The 18,444-nt window shown below is 36.7% G+C and overlaps 1 protein-coding gene across 1 annotated transcript in view; it reads right to left on the bottom strand.

The window, feature by feature from the left end:
* The window catches only part of ERFL (ETS repressor factor like), a 124,432-nt gene extending 106,269 nt beyond the window's left edge, over window positions 1–18,163 (bottom strand). The window contains exon 1 of the mRNA XM_082273115.1: window positions 17,957–18,163. The gene's annotated coding sequence lies outside the window, so the exon portion shown is untranslated. The remainder of the gene's footprint in view (window positions 1–17,956) is intronic.
* Window positions 18,164–18,444: the final 281 nt, after the last annotated feature.

Here is an 18,444-nt window from a genome sequence, read left to right as displayed (position 1 = left end):
ACCGTTTTTCCTCTAGTTTTAGTGAGTGGCCACGTGTCTGATTGTATTCCCTTACTCTGAATAGTTTGTTCTTTATGCTAGGTGGTTAATACACAGGCATAGCGCGGAATTTTTTTTCCCACATTTTCACATTTATATACCTTGTTGCCATTAATACTCTTTACAATATAAATATTTCAATTTGTGAACCTGAAACTCATCGCTCATTGAACTACCCAGTGCATTCAAAAAATAAAATGGAAGTCATGGCCAGTCATGTATGGCCATGAAGCTTCCCTATATAAATGACTATGGGAAGCTAAGTGAATTTAGAATCCATATTAGAATCTTTCCTAAAATAATATCATGTTGTACAGACACCCAATCATATCATTTTATATGTGCATCAGCTTTGCATAGTAAGCAGCGACCAATAAACCTACATAGCCACCCTCCATCGCTTGGAATAGCTGTTCTTTTTGAAAACTATTTGAAAATTATAACATTATCTTCCCAAGCCTTGGAATTATTTTCTCTTATTCCAATTAAAATGGTTTCACAATTTTTAGGGGTTTTTTGTTTACAATTATATAGGGTGGAAAAGGGGTGGATATTGGATAACTATAGGTTTCAACATGATACACGCCCCCTAAATTTAATCACTAACACAGGGGAACTAAATTTAATAAACCCTTCTTTTCAATATATAATTCACAATTTGCACGGTGTGTGTGTGTGTGTGTGGGGGGGGGGGGGGTTCTTTCTTCCCTTAAATATGTTTTTTAATTCACAATTTTTACGTTTACTTTGTCTACAATTATATATATAAAATATATAATTATATTGTATAATATAATAATAATAATATATATATATATATATATATATATATATATATATATGTTTTTTTTTTCTTTTTTTCTTTAAATACGTTTTTTAATTCACAATTTTTAAGGGTTTTTTGTCTACAATTGTATAGGGTTTAAAAGGGGTGGATAACCATAGGTTTCAACATGATACACGCCCCTAAATTTATTCACTAACACAGGGGAACTAAATGTAATAAATCCTTATTTTTAATATATAATTCACAATATGTACAATGTGTGGGGGGAGGGGGGGGGGGGTTCTTTTTTCCCCTAAATACGTTTTTTAATTCACAATTGTTAAGGCTTTTTTGTTTACAATATATATATATATATATATATATATATATATATATATATATATATATATATATATATAAATATATAATTATATTATGTATTATAATTATAATATATATATATATATATATATATATATATATATGCGGTGTATATATATATATATATATATATGCGGTATATATATATACATATATATATATATATTATATATATACATAAAACGGGGCGGATAACTATAGGTTTCAACATGATACACGCCCCTTAATTTTAATCACTAACACAGGGGAATTAAATATAACAAAACCTTCTTTTCAATATACAATTCATGAATTGTATGGTGTGGGTGGGGTTTTTTTTTTCTGGGTGGGGGGATGGGTTTGGGGGTAGGGAAGGAAGGGGAGGAAGGAAATAAGGAAAGGGGAAATTAAAAGAAAAATAGTTGAAGGGTAACACTCATGCTGGGTACACCAAAATTTAATGGTTTTGTGTAAATTGATGTTTTTGTTTTGTAATGTCTTATTTTTATTTGTTATGTATGTGATGTAAAAAAATGTAATAAAAATATTTTAATACAACCTATTAAAATGATTTCAAGCAATGGTACCGCCTGTTTAGGGAAAATAACTTGAGTGTACAATGTGGAAAATTTCAGCCGCAGTAGATAAAAATGATACGATACCGGGAATAATAAAAAATAAAAAGGAAGGTTTTTTTTTTTCTTTTTTCCCTTTATTACGTTTTTTTAATTCACAATTTTTAAGTGTTTTTTGTCTAAAATTATATAGGGAGGAAAAGGGGCGGATAACTATAGGTTTCAACATGGTACACACCCCTTAATTTTAATCACTAACGCAGGGGAATTAAATTTAATAAAACCTTCTTTTTAATATATAATTCACAATTTGTATTATGTGGGTGGGCTTTTTTTTTCTGGGGGTATGGGTTTGGGGGTAGGGAAGGAAGGAAGGGAAGGAAATAAGGAAAGGGGAAATTAAAAGAAAAATAGTTGAAGGGTAAATCTCATGTTGGGTACACCAAAATTTTATGGTTTTGTGTAAATTGATGTTTTTGTTTTGTAATGTCTTATTTTTATTTGTTATGTATGTGATGTGAAGAAATGTAATAAAAATATTTTAATACATTCTATTAAAAGGATTTCAAGCAATGGTAGGGAAAATAACTTGATTGTACAAATGTGCAAAATTTCATCCACAGTAGATAAAATGACAAGATACCGGGAATGGCGGAGAGGAGCGACGATGATAAGAATTATTGGCGAACTACATAACCTATGATTCCAGTCTTTAAATCGTTATGTCTTTATTAGTATTAAATTATATCTGTCTGAACCCAAGGTGATGACTAGCCAAGTCCTAATTAGCTATCCAGTACCAACCACGCTTCCAAAATTGATTGGCTTTTGTTTCCGTTCTCTGTGTGTTAAGCTAATTGCCCCAACACAGGCTGTAAAACAAACTATAGAGACCCAATAGGTCATAATAAAATGCGTTAGAAATGTTCGCTGTCATTGGGAAATGTCTTCAGTGGCTCCAATAAAGGGGATAGTTTAGGCCCGGTTTAAATACTTTTTAAATTCTAGAAATATTGGATGCCTCTTCTTCTCAAGGCCTAAGAAATTTAAGAAGACAAAGGACGGAAATGTTAACTGTGGGTATAGGATTGTGTATATGGGATTGTAAGATTTTATTTTTATTTATTTATTTATTTTTTTGGTTGAACTATACTAGATGGACTAGTATAACTATGCAACTATGTAATATCTACAGATAAAGTGTACTATAAAAATACTGGGAGTAACCTCTGGGCATTATAAGGATACAAACTGACCTCTTCGCTCAAGTAGACCCAAGGAAAGGATTCTGGGATAACTTGCATTTGCGAAAGAAGAAATAAATAAATAAAAAAAAAAAAAAGGAAAGGTTAATATTTTATAGAAAATGTTGTGGTTCGGTATCTTTTTTTTGGGGAAAGATTCTAATATGGAAATATGTTCACCTAGTTTCAGTATCGTCAATTATAGAAAGAAGCTGAGGACACAGTGGGGTTGATTTACTAAAACCGGAGAGTGAAAAAATCTGGTACAGCTCTGCATAGAAACCAATCAGCTTCCAGGTTTTATTGCCAAAGCTTAATTGAACAAGCTGAAGTTAGAAGCCGATTGGCTACCATGCACAGCTGCACCAGATTTTGTATTCTCCAGTTTTAGTAAACCCTCCCCAAAATTTTGGATTAGCCTCACAGGCTGATCAGTTGGCCATATATATGACCTCCATCAATCTTTATATGTATTGCTGCAATGTAGGAGTCATCTTTTTGGAGAGTATATATGTTTCACTTTGTACAGTTGAGACCATTTGAAATGAACATATACCACTGTATACAATGATGAATATAATTCAATCTAACTATTTATTTAGGTGTGATAATAAATATCCCCTGAGGAAGCCAAATTCATTGGCGAAACATGTCAGGATTATCACCCCATAGTTACAAGCTTAATTGAACAAGCTGAAGTTAGAAGCTGATTGGCTACCATGCACAGCTGCACCAGATTTTGCATTCTCCAGTTTTAGTAAACCCTCCCCAAAATTTTGGATTAGCTTTACAGGCTGATCAGTTGGCCATATATATGACCTCCATCAATCTTTATATGTATTGCTGCAATGTAGGAGTTATAGTGAGTATTCATCTTTTTGGAGAGTATATATAGTTCACTTTGTACAGTTGAGACCATTTGAAATTAACATATACCACTGTATACAATGATGATTATACTTCAATCTATTTAGGTGTGATAATAAATATCCCCTGAAGAAGCCAAATTCATTGGCGAAACATGTCAGAATTATCACCCCCATAGTTACCAGCTTAATTGAACAAGCTGAAGTTAGAAGCCGATTGGCTACCATGCACAGCTGCACCAGATTTTGCATTCTCCAGTTTTAGTAAACCCTCCCCAAAATGTTGGATTAGCTTCACAGGCTGATCAGTTGGCCATATATATGACCTCCATCAATCTTTATATGTATTGCTGCAATGTATGAGTTATAGTGACTATTCATCTTTTTGTAATGTATATATGTTTCACTTTGTACAGTTGAGACCATTTGAAATCAACATATACTACTGTATACAATGATGTATGCTTCAATCTAACTATTTATTTAGGTGTGATAATAAATATCTCCTGAGGAAGCCGAATTCATTGGCGAAACATGTCGGGATTACCACCCCCATAGTTACCATTAACTATCGACCATGTCTGTCAACATCCAAAATGATTTGATCCAGTCATTTTAAATATGTTCTCGTTCATATTTGTACATATTTTTTGCTATGTTTATATCTTTTAACCAAAATATTAAAATTTATGAATTGTACTATCTGTCTATGAAATTGGGTTATTGGCATCCTAAAAATCCCGGCTTTTGATGTGAGCATTTTTCATGTGTCTGACCTCCATTTTAGTTTTTGTATGCGCTGGATTGATTGGTGAGCAATGAGTTACTGAAAGCCTAGATCAGGGATTCCCAAACTACGGCCCTCCAGTTGTTCAGGAACTACAATTCCCATCATGCCTAGTCATGCCTGTGAATGTCAGAGTTTTACAATGCCTCATGGGATGTGTAGTTCTGCAACAGCTGCAGGGCCGTAGTTTGGGAATACCTGGCCTAGAGATTGTAACCTGCGGAGGGTGATCAATGGGGAACAACCTGGCACACATAAACAAAACATCATCCCCTATTTGACTGTAACTGTACTGGTGATAAATAAACCTGCAACAACTTACTGTAAAAATACAACATTCTACTTATTAGACCTCCATCTAGACAAAATGTGGTGTAAGCAAGCTAATTTTTTTCGATAATAAGTGAATCACAAAAAAAAAAAAAAGTATATATGTCCTGGGCTACGCCAAAATGGCCCCCGGAACTACCAATGTTCCTTAATTCCCCCCAAATATGCACAGCTGTAAGCAAGCTAATTAAGTGAATCACAATAATAAACGTATATATGTCCTGGGCTACAACAAAATGGCCCCTGGAAACATCAATGTTCCTTCATCCCCCCCCCCCCCCCCAAATATGCACAGCCGTAAGCAAGCTAATTTTTTTGATAATAAGTGAATCGCAATAAAAAACGTATATATATCCTGGTCTACGACAAAATGGCCCCAGGGCCACCAATGTTCCTTCATCCCCCCCAAATATGCACAGCTGTAAGCAAGCTAATTTTTTTTCAATAATAAGTGAATCACAATAAAAAAAGTATATATGTCCTGGGCTACGCCAAAATGACCCCAGGGCCATCAATGTTCCTTCTCCCCCCCCCCCCCAAATATGCCTAGCTGTAAGCAAGATCATTTTTTTCGAGGGTGATCAATGGGGAAAAACCTGGCACCCATGCCCTATTTGCCGGGTGATAAATAAACCAGCAACAACTTAGTGTAAAAATATAACATTCTACTTATTAGACCTCCATCTAGACAAAATTTGGTGTAAGCAAGGTAATTTTTGTTCAACAATAAGTGAATCACAATAAAAAACGTATATATGTCCTGGACTACGACAAAATGGCCCCCAGGGCCACCAATGTTCCTTCATCCCCCCCCCCCCCCCCAAATATGCCTAGCTGTAAGCAAGATCATTTTTTTCGAGGGTGATCAATGGGGAACAACCTGGCACCCATGCCCTATTTGCCGGGTGATAAATAAACCAGCAACAACTTACTGTAAAAATATAACGATCTACTTATTAGACCTCCATCTAGACAAAATGTGGTGTAAGCAAGGTCATTTTTGTTCGATAATAAGTGAATCGCAATAAAAAATTTATATATGTTTTGGGCTACGACAAAATGGCCCCGGGGCCACCAATGTTCCTTCATCCCCCCCCAAATATGCACAGCTGTAAGCAAAATATTTTTTTTTCGATAATAAGTGAATCACAATAAAAAAAGGTATATATGTCCTGGTCTACGACAAAATGGCCCCGGGACCACCAATGTTCCTTCATCCCCCCCACAAATGTTCTCTCAATGAATATTATAGGGAACGTACCCACCAAAAAAAGGCGTCATTTTCCTTCTATAAAGACTGCCGGACCAAAAGATATTAGTAACCCTAATAATAAATTCACCACTTGGCTGCGCCTGTGACATATTGGCTCAGATTCCCCACCGCCGTCCTTCCCATCTGACCAGGTTCACAAAGCGGGTCAGGTGCAGACATAGCGAATTTGCAAATCTCGATGATAGTGTCTTGTCCAAAGTGCCTCTATCGTTTTAAGTCTTCTCAAGACACCCACTCAAGCTAAGAGGAATTAAAATCAAACAAGCTTGGTCTTTTTTTTTTTTATATTCTTCAAATGTCATTCATGATACAAGATGATATTTACTTTGGCAAGAGAAACATGGAAACTTAAAAAGAGAGTCAAATTTTTGCTTGCATTTTATAATGCCTTTTGACATGGTAAAATAGAGAGATTTTATCAGTAAAGTTAAAAAACGAGGAGGACATAGTCAATGTGGATTGGAGGTAACACCTGTTGGCACAACAAGCCCTAATGAAAAACACGATGGATACTTTCTGCCTTAATAAAAAAAAATTCCAACCCCAATGTATTTATATTTTTTTGGTAGCAAAGTCACACTTTTGTTGTTTTTTTTTTAAATTGATAAAACGTAAGATATATTTATTTATCATTTTTTTTTTAATTAACAAGGCCATTTAAGTTTTTTTTATTTTTATAGAGAGGACACCTGTTTGATTGAAAAACACAATTCTCTTTTAAAAACATTTTTAATCAAAATTTGTTTCATTTTATTACAAATTAATCTTTAATATCTTTTAGATATGGACCTAAAATATAGCAAAAATATAGAATAAAATATACATTAATACTTTAATTAATTGATTGTTTTTTTCTATTTTTATAGAGAGGATACCTGTTTGATTGAAAAACACAATTCTCTTTTAAAAACATTATTAATAAAAATTTGTTTCATTTTATTACAAATTAATATTTAAAATCTTTTAGCGATGGACCTAAAATATAGCAAAAATATAGAATAAAATATACATTAATACTTTAATTAATTGATTATTTTTTTTTATTTTTATAGAGAGGATACCTGTTTGATTGAAAGACACAATTCTCTTTTAAAAACATTTTTAATCAAAATTTGTTTCATTTTATTACAAAATAAATCTTTAATATCTTTTGGAAATGGGCCTAAAATATAGCAAAAATATAGAATAAAATATACATTAATACTTTAATTAATTGATTATTTTTTTTTTATTTTTATAGAGAGGATACCTGTTTGATTGAAAAACACAATTCTCTTTTAAAAACATTTTTAATCAAAATTTGTTTCATTTTATTACAATATAAATCTTTAATATCTTTTGGAAATAGACCTAAAATATAGCAAAAATATAGAATAAAATATACATTAATACTTCAAATGCATCCAAAAATATACTTCCGTCCAAAAATTAAAAAAAAAAACGTCTGCAATGTAACTATTTTATCATGACGATTTAATAACCTTTTTTTTTTTTTTACATTTTACAGACAATACGGCCTCCATTTTGTTACCCGACTGTGCCTAGATCCTACAGCATCCTAATGTTTTTTTTTTTTTTTGTTTTTCAATTTCCCTGCCTCCTTTGAGTTTTTGCAGCATATTGCGGATTCCTGCGCTTGTATTGAATATACAATTTTCTCCCTCATTTACTTTTTTCGTCTCCACAACCTATATGCATTTTTTTTTTTTTTTTCGAGCTTTGTCCACCTATCTTTAATGAGCTGTTAAAATCCTGTTCTTTTTTTTTTTTTTTTTTTTTTAATACATAAAAAATACACCACATTACACATTGGGCTGATAAAAAATCTTATCATCTTATCTTGTTATAGAGAGATACTGAATTTGACAGAACATTTAACCCTTAGCGTGTAATCTAAACATATAATACATTATCATGGCGACTTTGCTCCCTGACTAAAACAATTATTAGATCCCAGTTTTTCTGTTGATATACTAAGAGTGACAGTGTATAAAATGACACGGAGCATCATTATACACCACTAAGGGGTCTATTTATCACAGCGCAGTTATTAATCTCGTGTAAAACTAATTCCTATGGAAATTTGGTGGGTATAATTATTAATCAGTGAACTATTTTAGACAATGATGAATACGATTGGTAAGGATAAAATACAAATGTGTCCTCTTCATTTTGGATTGAAAAATGTTTTATTAATAGAGCCTTTAAAATGGCTTTTTGTGAAAAAAAAAAAAATGTTATCGTCGCTGTCTAAATTTTAAGTGTAATTGATTTCATAAATAACTGTGCTATGATATATATATATAATAATATTATATGCATTATATATATATATATATATATATATATATATATATATATATATATATATATATATATATATATATATATAATGCATATAATATTATTATATGCATAAATATTATATATTATAATATTATTATATGCAATAATATTATTATTATATATTTTATATATATATATATATATATATATATATTTTTTTTTTTTATTTCATTTATTTATATAAAACGTTACACTGAAACTTTAGTTGCATGCAAATGTACTGTGCATATAACACACAAATATATCATATTTAGCAATAGAAAATGTCATATTCAATTTGCAGATTTAATGCCATGGTTAACTCAAGCCTAAAATGTAAGCTCTTCCACCAAGCTATATATATATATATATATATATATATACAGTATATTTTAATTTTTTTTTATATGTATGTACTTGGGTGAAACAAACTGTCAAATAAAAAAAAAAAAAAAACAGACCAATAAATATATTTACAGACTGCACTACACTGCTGCTGTATTTAATTAGACTTAACTGCAGGTCAAAATGTCAGAGATTATAATGCTTTGTAGTGTTGACAATTTGTAACTTAATTTTAATACATCACCCCCAAATACCCAATATATATTTTATTACTTAGTATCATAAGAAGGTTGTGTAAAAAAAATAAAAAATAAATAACAGACAGCTATGTTACAATACCACAAGCTATTTTTTTTTTTTTGATGCCTGAAAAAAAATGAATAATAATTATTTTTCCAATGGGTTGCTCATACAACAGGATATGTATTTTTTGACACATGCAAAATAATCCCCACTAGCTTTATAGAGAACCATTTCTTTATCCATTTTATGACTTAAAGTACCAATTTTAATGCCATCAAATAATATTTAATATGACTTATTGATAAGGCAAGTAAGACCCAATGGCTTTGGGGATTGGTTGTGTACAAGAACAAATTTCAGACGACAAACTTTATCGATCCAACCTATTTACATTTTTCAAATGCAGTTTACTGGTGTGTTCAAGAACAGAGATTTTTTTTTTTTTAAATAAAACAGTTGACTGAAAAGTTTGTGGCAGGTCATAAAATTTATCACAGCCTCAATGTTTTAGTTTTTTAAACGCAGACTACTGGCACTGCGTTCTTTCATTAAATAAATAATATTAATATAATAAATTAATAAATTGATGGGTCCTAAAAAACACAAATCGCCAAATACATACCAGAAAAACCTTAATTTGCACATTTTCGAAAATTAGGAAATCAGTATTTTTTTTCAGGCCTAACGTAAATAAAGTGCCCATTTTATTTATAAGAAGAAAGATACAATATTTCACATAGCTAATGTGTGTGTCCCTATGTATTGTTAAAATTAATGTTGGTCTATTTATTTGATATATAAGTGGCAACCACTTTGCTTCTTGACGCGCTTCATTTCCTTACTGATATATATTGACTTTGGGGAGGGGAATTAAAAACAGCGTTATTAGAAGTGTAAAGGCGACTGGAAATAAATGAAGGGGGGGGGTACACTTGAAAAGAGATGATCGTTAACCAAACAAAATAAATGACTGCATTATGTGTTGATTATGTGTTGGAATTATGTGTGTTTATGCAGCTAAGCAGAGGGTGAGAGCAGAGTTTTTGCTATAAAAAAAAAAGGAACAACAGCATGCAAAACGCGTTAGCAATCCTAATGAGCAGCTCTGAAGGAGGTTTCATGTCCAAAGAGGGTTAGGAACAAACTTACTTGGCAATATGCTAGGTTTATGATTGAGAGCTGGTTGGGCGTTAAAATATAACAAAGATAGAGCTGGTTGGGCGTTAAATACAAAACCCAATGTTTAGTACGGTAAAAAAAAAAAAAATGATAAAACATTTTTTGATAATATTTATGCATTTAATAATAATATATATATATATATATATATATATATATATATATATATATATATATATATATAATATATATATAATAAAAATATTATTGTTGATAATAATAATATAATATATAATATTTATGCATATAATAATATTATATACATTATATATATATATATATATATATATATATATATATATATATATAAAAAATATATAATAATAATATTTATGCATATAATTCGGAAATGCATAAAGTCTTCAGTACTACATATATTAAAAATTTAAATAAAAAAAATATATAAATAAATACATCAATAAATTAATAAAATAATAAAAAAAACAAAATTTAAGGTAACATAGCAGAGGGTGAAATTTAACAACGCACACTTGACTTCCTGTGCAGAAACAAGACTTCTAAGCCCTTTTTTAGCCTAAAATGGCAGCTAACAGAGAGCAAAATAAAAGCAGTTTTGCGGAAATGCAAAAATCTGATTTTTGGATGTAACAAGAGGCAATTTCACTTTTTTTTTTTTTTTTTTTAGGTGTACTTTTCCTTTAATTTTCAGTATAGAAGAGATTGAAGAATATTTCAATGGTTCTCTTTGGGGAGGGCTGCCTTTACGGTCTACATCTACTGCGTGTAAGCAGACAGCGCGGTCAACGCACGCCCGGTCTGGGGGTCCCGGTACCAGGCCTTAAAAAAGGTCCTGATAGGGTAAGCGGAGGGTTAAGTGTAGTAGAAGCTTGGCATGCAGCAGGCGTCCGCAGGCAGCCCCACAGAGGGCAGAGAGAGGCAGTTTAGCTCTGATGGATACACACACTTGTCTCTTAATCTCCGGAGCTCCTGATCAATACGCTATTTCCCTTTGTTGCCAGAAGATTCGATCCTTGCCCTGGAATTAGGTTCCCTGGCTTAATCTAAACGGAAACCGGCCCCAGTTAGCTGCAGAGAGGGGAAGAGACGTGAGAGAGAGAGGGAGAGGATAAAGGGACTGAGGTTCGGTGGGGGGAGGAAAATTGAAAAAATAAATAAATAAAAAATAAAAAAATTTGACAAATACCGTTCAGCAGAGAAATGCATGAAAACCTCAAAATTCAAATTTTTAAATGTTCAAAAATAAAAATGTCCTCGCAGAAAACAGCTGATTCCAAAAACAAAGGAGGCGAGTTCGATTTGAGGTCTGAAAAAAAGTTAAAATTTAAAAAAAAAAAGACGTATTTGTCGGGGGTGGGGTTGAGGGGGGATTAAGGAGAGGATTCATCTGGGATTAAAAGGAACCCGGAGAGTGACAAGTCGGATCTGAAGTGCTGTGTCGAGTTGGAGTTGAGAGGAGGGAAGCTGGGAAACTTCAAATCAGTTTGTTCTCTTGCTCACCGAGCCAGGAGTAACCAAAGTTGACAAAGTGAGAACTCGGGTTTTGCTGCTTTGAGCGCAGCAACGTCCGGCAGCACATGTAGAGAGACTATCAATGCTACTCTATAAAGTGGCCTCAGTGCACCAGTTAGGTTACCCTTATGTCGTAAAATAAAAACTACGCTTCACATCCTGCAAGGCAAAAAAAATTGCTAACTATATCCTTTCTACCATAGAGAATCTACCTGAGCCTTTCTCAACCTTTTCAACGTGGAGGAACCCTTGAAATAATTTTCAGGTCTCATGGAACCCCTGATAAAAAGGACTATAATTAAAACTCATGATACATTAGTGTGATGGTCGGTGGGATGAATGCTCCTTATACTTGTGGACATTGGGAAGAATTACCTTCTTCCAGATAGCTAAAAGAAACAATGGTGTCGGAGGAACATATCTGAGAGGCAGAAATTGCCCATTGCTCAAGGAAACCCTAGCAACCTCTGGAGGGGCAGAAATTTCCCATTGCTCAAGGAAACCCTAGCAACCTCTGGAGGAACCCTAGGGTTCGCAAGGGGGTCTCAGGGAACCCCTGCGAAAAATGACTATAATTAAAACTCATGATACATTGGTATGGTGGTCAATGGGATGAATGCTCCTTACACTTGTGGACACTGGGAAGAATTACCTTCTTCCAGATAGCCAAAGAGATCAGTGGTGTCGAAGGAACTTATCTGAGAGGCAGAAATTACTCATTGCTCAAGGAACCCCTAGCAACCTCAGGAGGAACCCTAGGGTTAGCAGGGGTTTTCAGGGAAACCCTGCGAAAAATGACTATAATTAAAACTCATGATACATTAGTGTGGTGGTCAGTGGGATGAATGCTCCTTACACTTGTGGACACTGGGAAGAATTACCTTCTTCCAGATAGCTAAAAAGATCAATGGTGTCAGAGGAACTTATCTGAGAGGCAGAAATTGCCCATTGCTCAAAGAACACCTAGCAACCTCTGGAGGAACCCTAGGGTTTTACGGAACCCTGGTTGAGAACCACTGATCTACCTGTTATTGCCCATGCCAAGCAGGAATGTTCATGCCATACAGGCGATTCCAATCATGTCGCACTACCATCTGACTACGTATGCTTGGGGTAAAGCAATATTCACACCGACGCTCCAAGCTGGAAAGTTTCGTCATATTTGGACCGTATATGGCATCTGAAAATAGTCCAACAGTCATCGAAAACATAAAGGCGCCGATACGTTGTTTCCCGTATTTAGAAAATGGTACAAATGCTATACCTTGCCACTGTTCGTATTAATGGGCTTTGCTTCATGGTGGCATCTAGCTGTAGTAGGATGTCAATATTCAATTTCTTCCCTGTATGAGTCCCTTTAAAGAAAGAGAGAGATCTGTGCCTGCACTAAAGCAGTTAAGTTACCATCCTTATTGCTGTAGCTCTACATAGCATTGCAACTGGAGGGCATCACAGCATGGGTGGTCGTATCAGATGTCAATAGTCATTTTTTTTCCTATGTGTGAGTCCCTTTAAACAGTGCATAAGAGGTAAGATCTGCACCAGTTTTATGTAATCTTAACACACTCCCTGTCCTATGGTGACAATGTTGCCCAGCACTGTTGTCCTCCTAGATGAGAAAGTGGGTCAATGGAGGATTACCAGGTTAAAATAAAGTGAAAACGTGTGAAAAAAGAACACTAATGAGGCCACCACATCGAAGGACCCGTAGGCTGCAATACTCCATTCTTTGTTCTTGGGTTTGGATACACTTTATGTTATCCTTATTACTGTATAGTTGCACTTTGTTTCACCTACATATATATATTGCAGTAGAGGAGTTGTCTTGTCCTATCCCACATGGGATGTCTGCATGAGTTGTATTCAAACTAAAGAACCTTTGCTATAGTCTTCATCATTTGGCTTTATGGGTGTTCTATTGTAGTTAAGTTACTTTGCATTCATTTCAATACATGGAGCAATGTGCAGGTCTAGTATCCTACAGGCTGATCAGAAACCCACATTAAAATATCCAATATGAACTGAAAGCTGGTTGATATAAGTTCCTGCACCTGGCAAACCATAGCTGCTCTGCACACTTCAATACTAACTAGTTTCCCAGAAAACGACTAACCCCAAATCATAGGTAACCATATTTTGGAGTAGTTTGTTGCCTTCTTCCTGTGCAATACTTTCTGCACATCATAACTTTGTACCTATCATGGCGGGCCACCCGACCCAACAGAAACCCCACATGTCCCTGTCCTGCAAACACTCACATATCCTTATTTTAGAGTAGTTTGTTGCTTCCTTCCAGTGCAGTATTGTCTTACCATCATGACCTTGCACCTGTCAAGACAAGCCACCTGACCCGACAGAAACACAAAATGTCCCTGTCCTCCAAGCACAGGTAACCCTATTTCAGAGAAGTGGCCTCCTTCCCTTGCTATATTTTCCACCCAACATTACCTTGCACCTCTGATGGCAAGCCACCCAACCCAACAGCAACTCGACCCAACAGACAACTCACTGGACAGTAACCCTACATGCCCCTGTCCTTCAAGCACAGGTAACCTTATTTCAGGGTAGTGGTCTCCTTCCCCTGCAATGTTTTCCACCCAACATAACCTTGCACCTCTCATGGCAAGCCACCCAACCCAACCGCAACTTGACCCAACAGACAACTCACTGGACAGTAACCCTTCATGCCCCTGTCCTCCAAACACTAACAGTTTATCCAAATAATAGTAGTTTATTGCCTCCCTACTGTTCAATATTTTTTACCAAAAAAAACTTTGCACCTGTCATGGCAAACCACCAGACCTGACAGAAACCTCACATGTCCTTGTCCTCCAAATACTCACATGTAACCCTATTTCAGGGTTGGTTGATGCCCTCCTGTGTAATTTCCTTTGCCCATCATAACCTTGCACCTTTTATTGCATGCCACCCTACCATACAGCAAACCCACAGGTCCATGTCCTCCTAATACTCACAGGTAACCCTATTTAAGAGTAGGTTGATGCCCTGCTGTGTAAAGTCTTCTGTGCATCATAACCTTGCACCTGTCATGGCATGCCACCCCACCCAACAGCAACCCCACAGGTCCTTTTCCCTGCAAAAACTCAAAGGTAACCCTATTTCAGTGTCGTTTATTGGTTCCCTCCCCTGAAATGTTTTCTGCCTACCATACCCTTGCACCTGCCATGGCATGCCACCCTACACAACAGCAACCCCACAGTTCCCTGTTCTCCAAAAACTCACATTTAACCCTATTTCAGAGTTGTTTGCTGTCTCCTTCCTATGCAATATTGCCTTCCCATCAGGTCCCTGTCCTCCAAAAACTTACAGGAAACTTACAGGAAACTGTGTTTCGCAGTACTTTCTCTCAAGTGCAATATTTTCAGCCCATCATAAACTTGCATGTGTCATTGCAAACCACCCGACCCGACAGCAACCCTATAGATCCCTGTCCTCAAAAAATTCACAGGTAACCCTATTTCAGAGTAGTTTACTGCCTCCCACTCCTGCAATATTTTCTGTCCTTCATAAACTTGCATGTGACATTGCAAGCCACCCAACCCGACAGCAACTCCATAGTTCACTGTCCCCTAAACACCCACAGGTAACCCTATTTCAGAGTGGTTTGTAGCCTCCCCCCTTTTAAACTTGCATCTGTTATGGCAAGCCACCAGACCCGACAGCAACCTCATAGTTCCCAGTCCCCCAAACACTCACAGCTAACCATATCTCAGAGTAGTTTGCAGCTACCCTCCCTTTTAATATTTTTAACCCAGCATAAACTTGCACCTATCATAGCAAGTCATCTGACCCGACAGAAACTCAATAGTTCCTCTGTCTCTCAAACACTCACAGGTAACCCAATGTCAGAATAGTTTGCAGTTACTCTCCCTTTTAATACTGCACCTGACTGCCATGGCAAGCAACCCCATAGGTAACCTGTCCCCCCAAACACTCACAGGTAACCCTATCTCAGAGTAGTTTGCAGCCTTCCTTTTAATATTGCACCTGTCAGAGCAAACCACCGACCCAACAGCAACTCCATAGTTCCCTGTCCTCCAAGCACTCACAGGTAACCCTATCTCAGAATAGTTTGTAGCTTTCCTCCCTTTTAATATTGCACCTGTCACGGCATGCCACCCAACCTGACAGCAACTCCATAGTTCCCTGTCCCCCAAACACTCACAGGTAACACTATTTCAGAATAGTTTGTAGCCTCCCTCCCTTTTATGTTGCACATTCCATGGCAAGCAACCCCAAATTTCCCCCCTCCCCCCAAATCTCACAGGTAACCCTATCTCAGAGTAATCTGCAGCCTTCCTTTAAATATTGCACCTGTCATAGCAAGTCACCCGACCCAACAGCAACTCCATAGTTCCCTGTCCTCCAAAACACTCACAGGTAACCCTATTTCAGAATAGTTTGCAGCCTCCCTCCCTTTTAATATTGCACCTTGCATGGCAAGAAACCCCATAGTTCCCCTCTCCCCCAAACTCTCACAGGTAACCCTATATCAGAGTATTTGCAGCCTTTCTTTAAATATTGCACCTGTCACAGCATAGCAAGCCAACCGACCGGACAGCAACTCCATAGTTCCCCTCCCCTAAACACTCACAGGTAATCCCCTGTCCCCCAAACACTCACAGGTAACCCTTTTTTAGAATACTTTGTAGCCTCCCTCCCTTTTAGTATTGCACCTTGCATGGCAAGCAACCCCATAGTTCCCCTCTCCCCAAAAACACTCACAGATAACCCTATCTCAGAGTAATTTGCACCTGTCATAGCAAGCCACCCAAGCCCGAGAGCAACTCCATAGTACCCTGTCCCCCCAAACACTCACAGGTAATCCTATTTAAGAATACTTTGTAGCCTCCCTCCCTTTTAGTATTGCACCTTGCATGGCAAACAACCCCAAAGTTCCCCTCTCCCTCCAAACACTCACAGGTAATTTTATTTCAGAATACTTTGTAGCCTCCCTCCCTTTTACTATTGCACCTTGCATGGCAAGCAACCCCATAGTTCCCCTCTCCCCAAAAACACTCACAGATAATCCTATTTCAGAATACTTTGTAGCCTCCCTCCCTTTTAATATTGCACCTTGCATGGCAAGCAACCCCATAGTTCCCCTATCCCCCAAACACTTACAGGTAACCCTATTTCAGAATACTTTGTAGCCTTCCTCCCTTTTAATATTGCACCTTGCATGCCAAGCAACCCCATAGCTCCCCTGTCCCCCAAACACTCACAGGTAACCCTATTTCAGAATACTTTGTAGCCTCCCTCCCTTTTAATATTGCACCCTGCATGGCAAGCAACCCCATAGTTCCCCTGTCCCCCAAACACTCACAGGTAACCCTATTTCAGAATACTTTGTAGCCTCCCTCCCTTTTAGTATTGCACCTTGCATGGCAAGCAACCCCATAGTTCCCCTCTCCCCCAAAACACTTACAGGTAACCCTATTTCAGAATACTTTGTAGCCTCCTTCCCTTTTAGTATTGCACCTTGCATGGCAAGCAACCCCATAGTTCCCCTGTCCCCCAAACACTCACAGGTAATCCTATTTCAGAATACTTTGTAGCCTCCCTCCCTCCCTTTTAGTATTGCACCTTGCATGGCAAGCAACCCCATAATCACTCACAGGTAACCCTATCTCAGAGTAATTTGCAGCCTTCCTTTAAATATTGCACCTGTCATAGCAAACCACCCGACCCGACAGCAACTCCATAGTTCCCCTGTCCCCCAAACATTCACCGATCACCCTATTTCAGAATATTTTGGAGCCTCCCTTTTAATATTGCACCTGTCATAGCAAGTCACCCGACCCGACAGCAACTCCATAGTTCCCCTGTCTCCCAAACATTCACCGATAACCCTATGTCAGAATAGTTTGTAGCTTCCCTTATAATATTGCACCTGTCATAGCAAGTCACCCGACCCGACAGCAACTCCATAGTTCCCATGTCCCCCAATCACTCAGCGATAACCCTATTTCAGAATATTTTAGAGCCTCCCTTTTAATATTGCAAGCCACCCGATCCAACCCGACACCAAACCCCACACGTCCCGGTCTTCCAAGAACGAGAACCAAGGAGAGAAAAGTTAAGTTTCCCGACAGTCCAAGTCGGAACTCACGTTTTCCTTGTCATCCAGCGTCCTGCAGCAGCAGAATTGGACAGTCTCTTCCTGGGCACTTCAATAAACTGAATGAGACCAGATACACTTAATCATAAAAAGTGAGAGGTCATAATAGAGAGGATCTTCAGAAATTCTTCCTCCAGGTTCGCGAACTCAGCCCAAGGAGCAAGAGAAGGACCAAAGCTGAACTGTCAAAGAGGATGCAATGTGGAAGAGAGAAAAAAAAAGGAAAAAAAGAATGTGAAAGGGGAAAAAAAAAAAAAAGGGAAGGAAGGAAGATAGAGAAGAAAAAAGGGTAGAGGGTGTAAATAGAGGAGAGGTAGGAGAGGAGCAGAGGAGGAGAGGAGTAGAGGGTGGAGAGGAGGAGATCGGATGTTGTGTCTTGGCTCTTTGCAGAGAGTGTCAGCCTCTACTCCTTAGCTGCTCACTCCTTTGCCTTGAGCTGCAGCAGAAAATATATGTACAGGCAGGCAGTGTCTGGGATC

Source organism: Pelophylax lessonae (assembly GCF_965119305.1).
Source record: "Pelophylax lessonae genome assembly, chromosome: 12".
NCBI lineage: Eukaryota > Metazoa > Chordata > Amphibia > Anura > Ranidae > Pelophylax > Pelophylax lessonae.
This window is presented reverse-complemented; position numbering and strand designations above follow the sequence as displayed.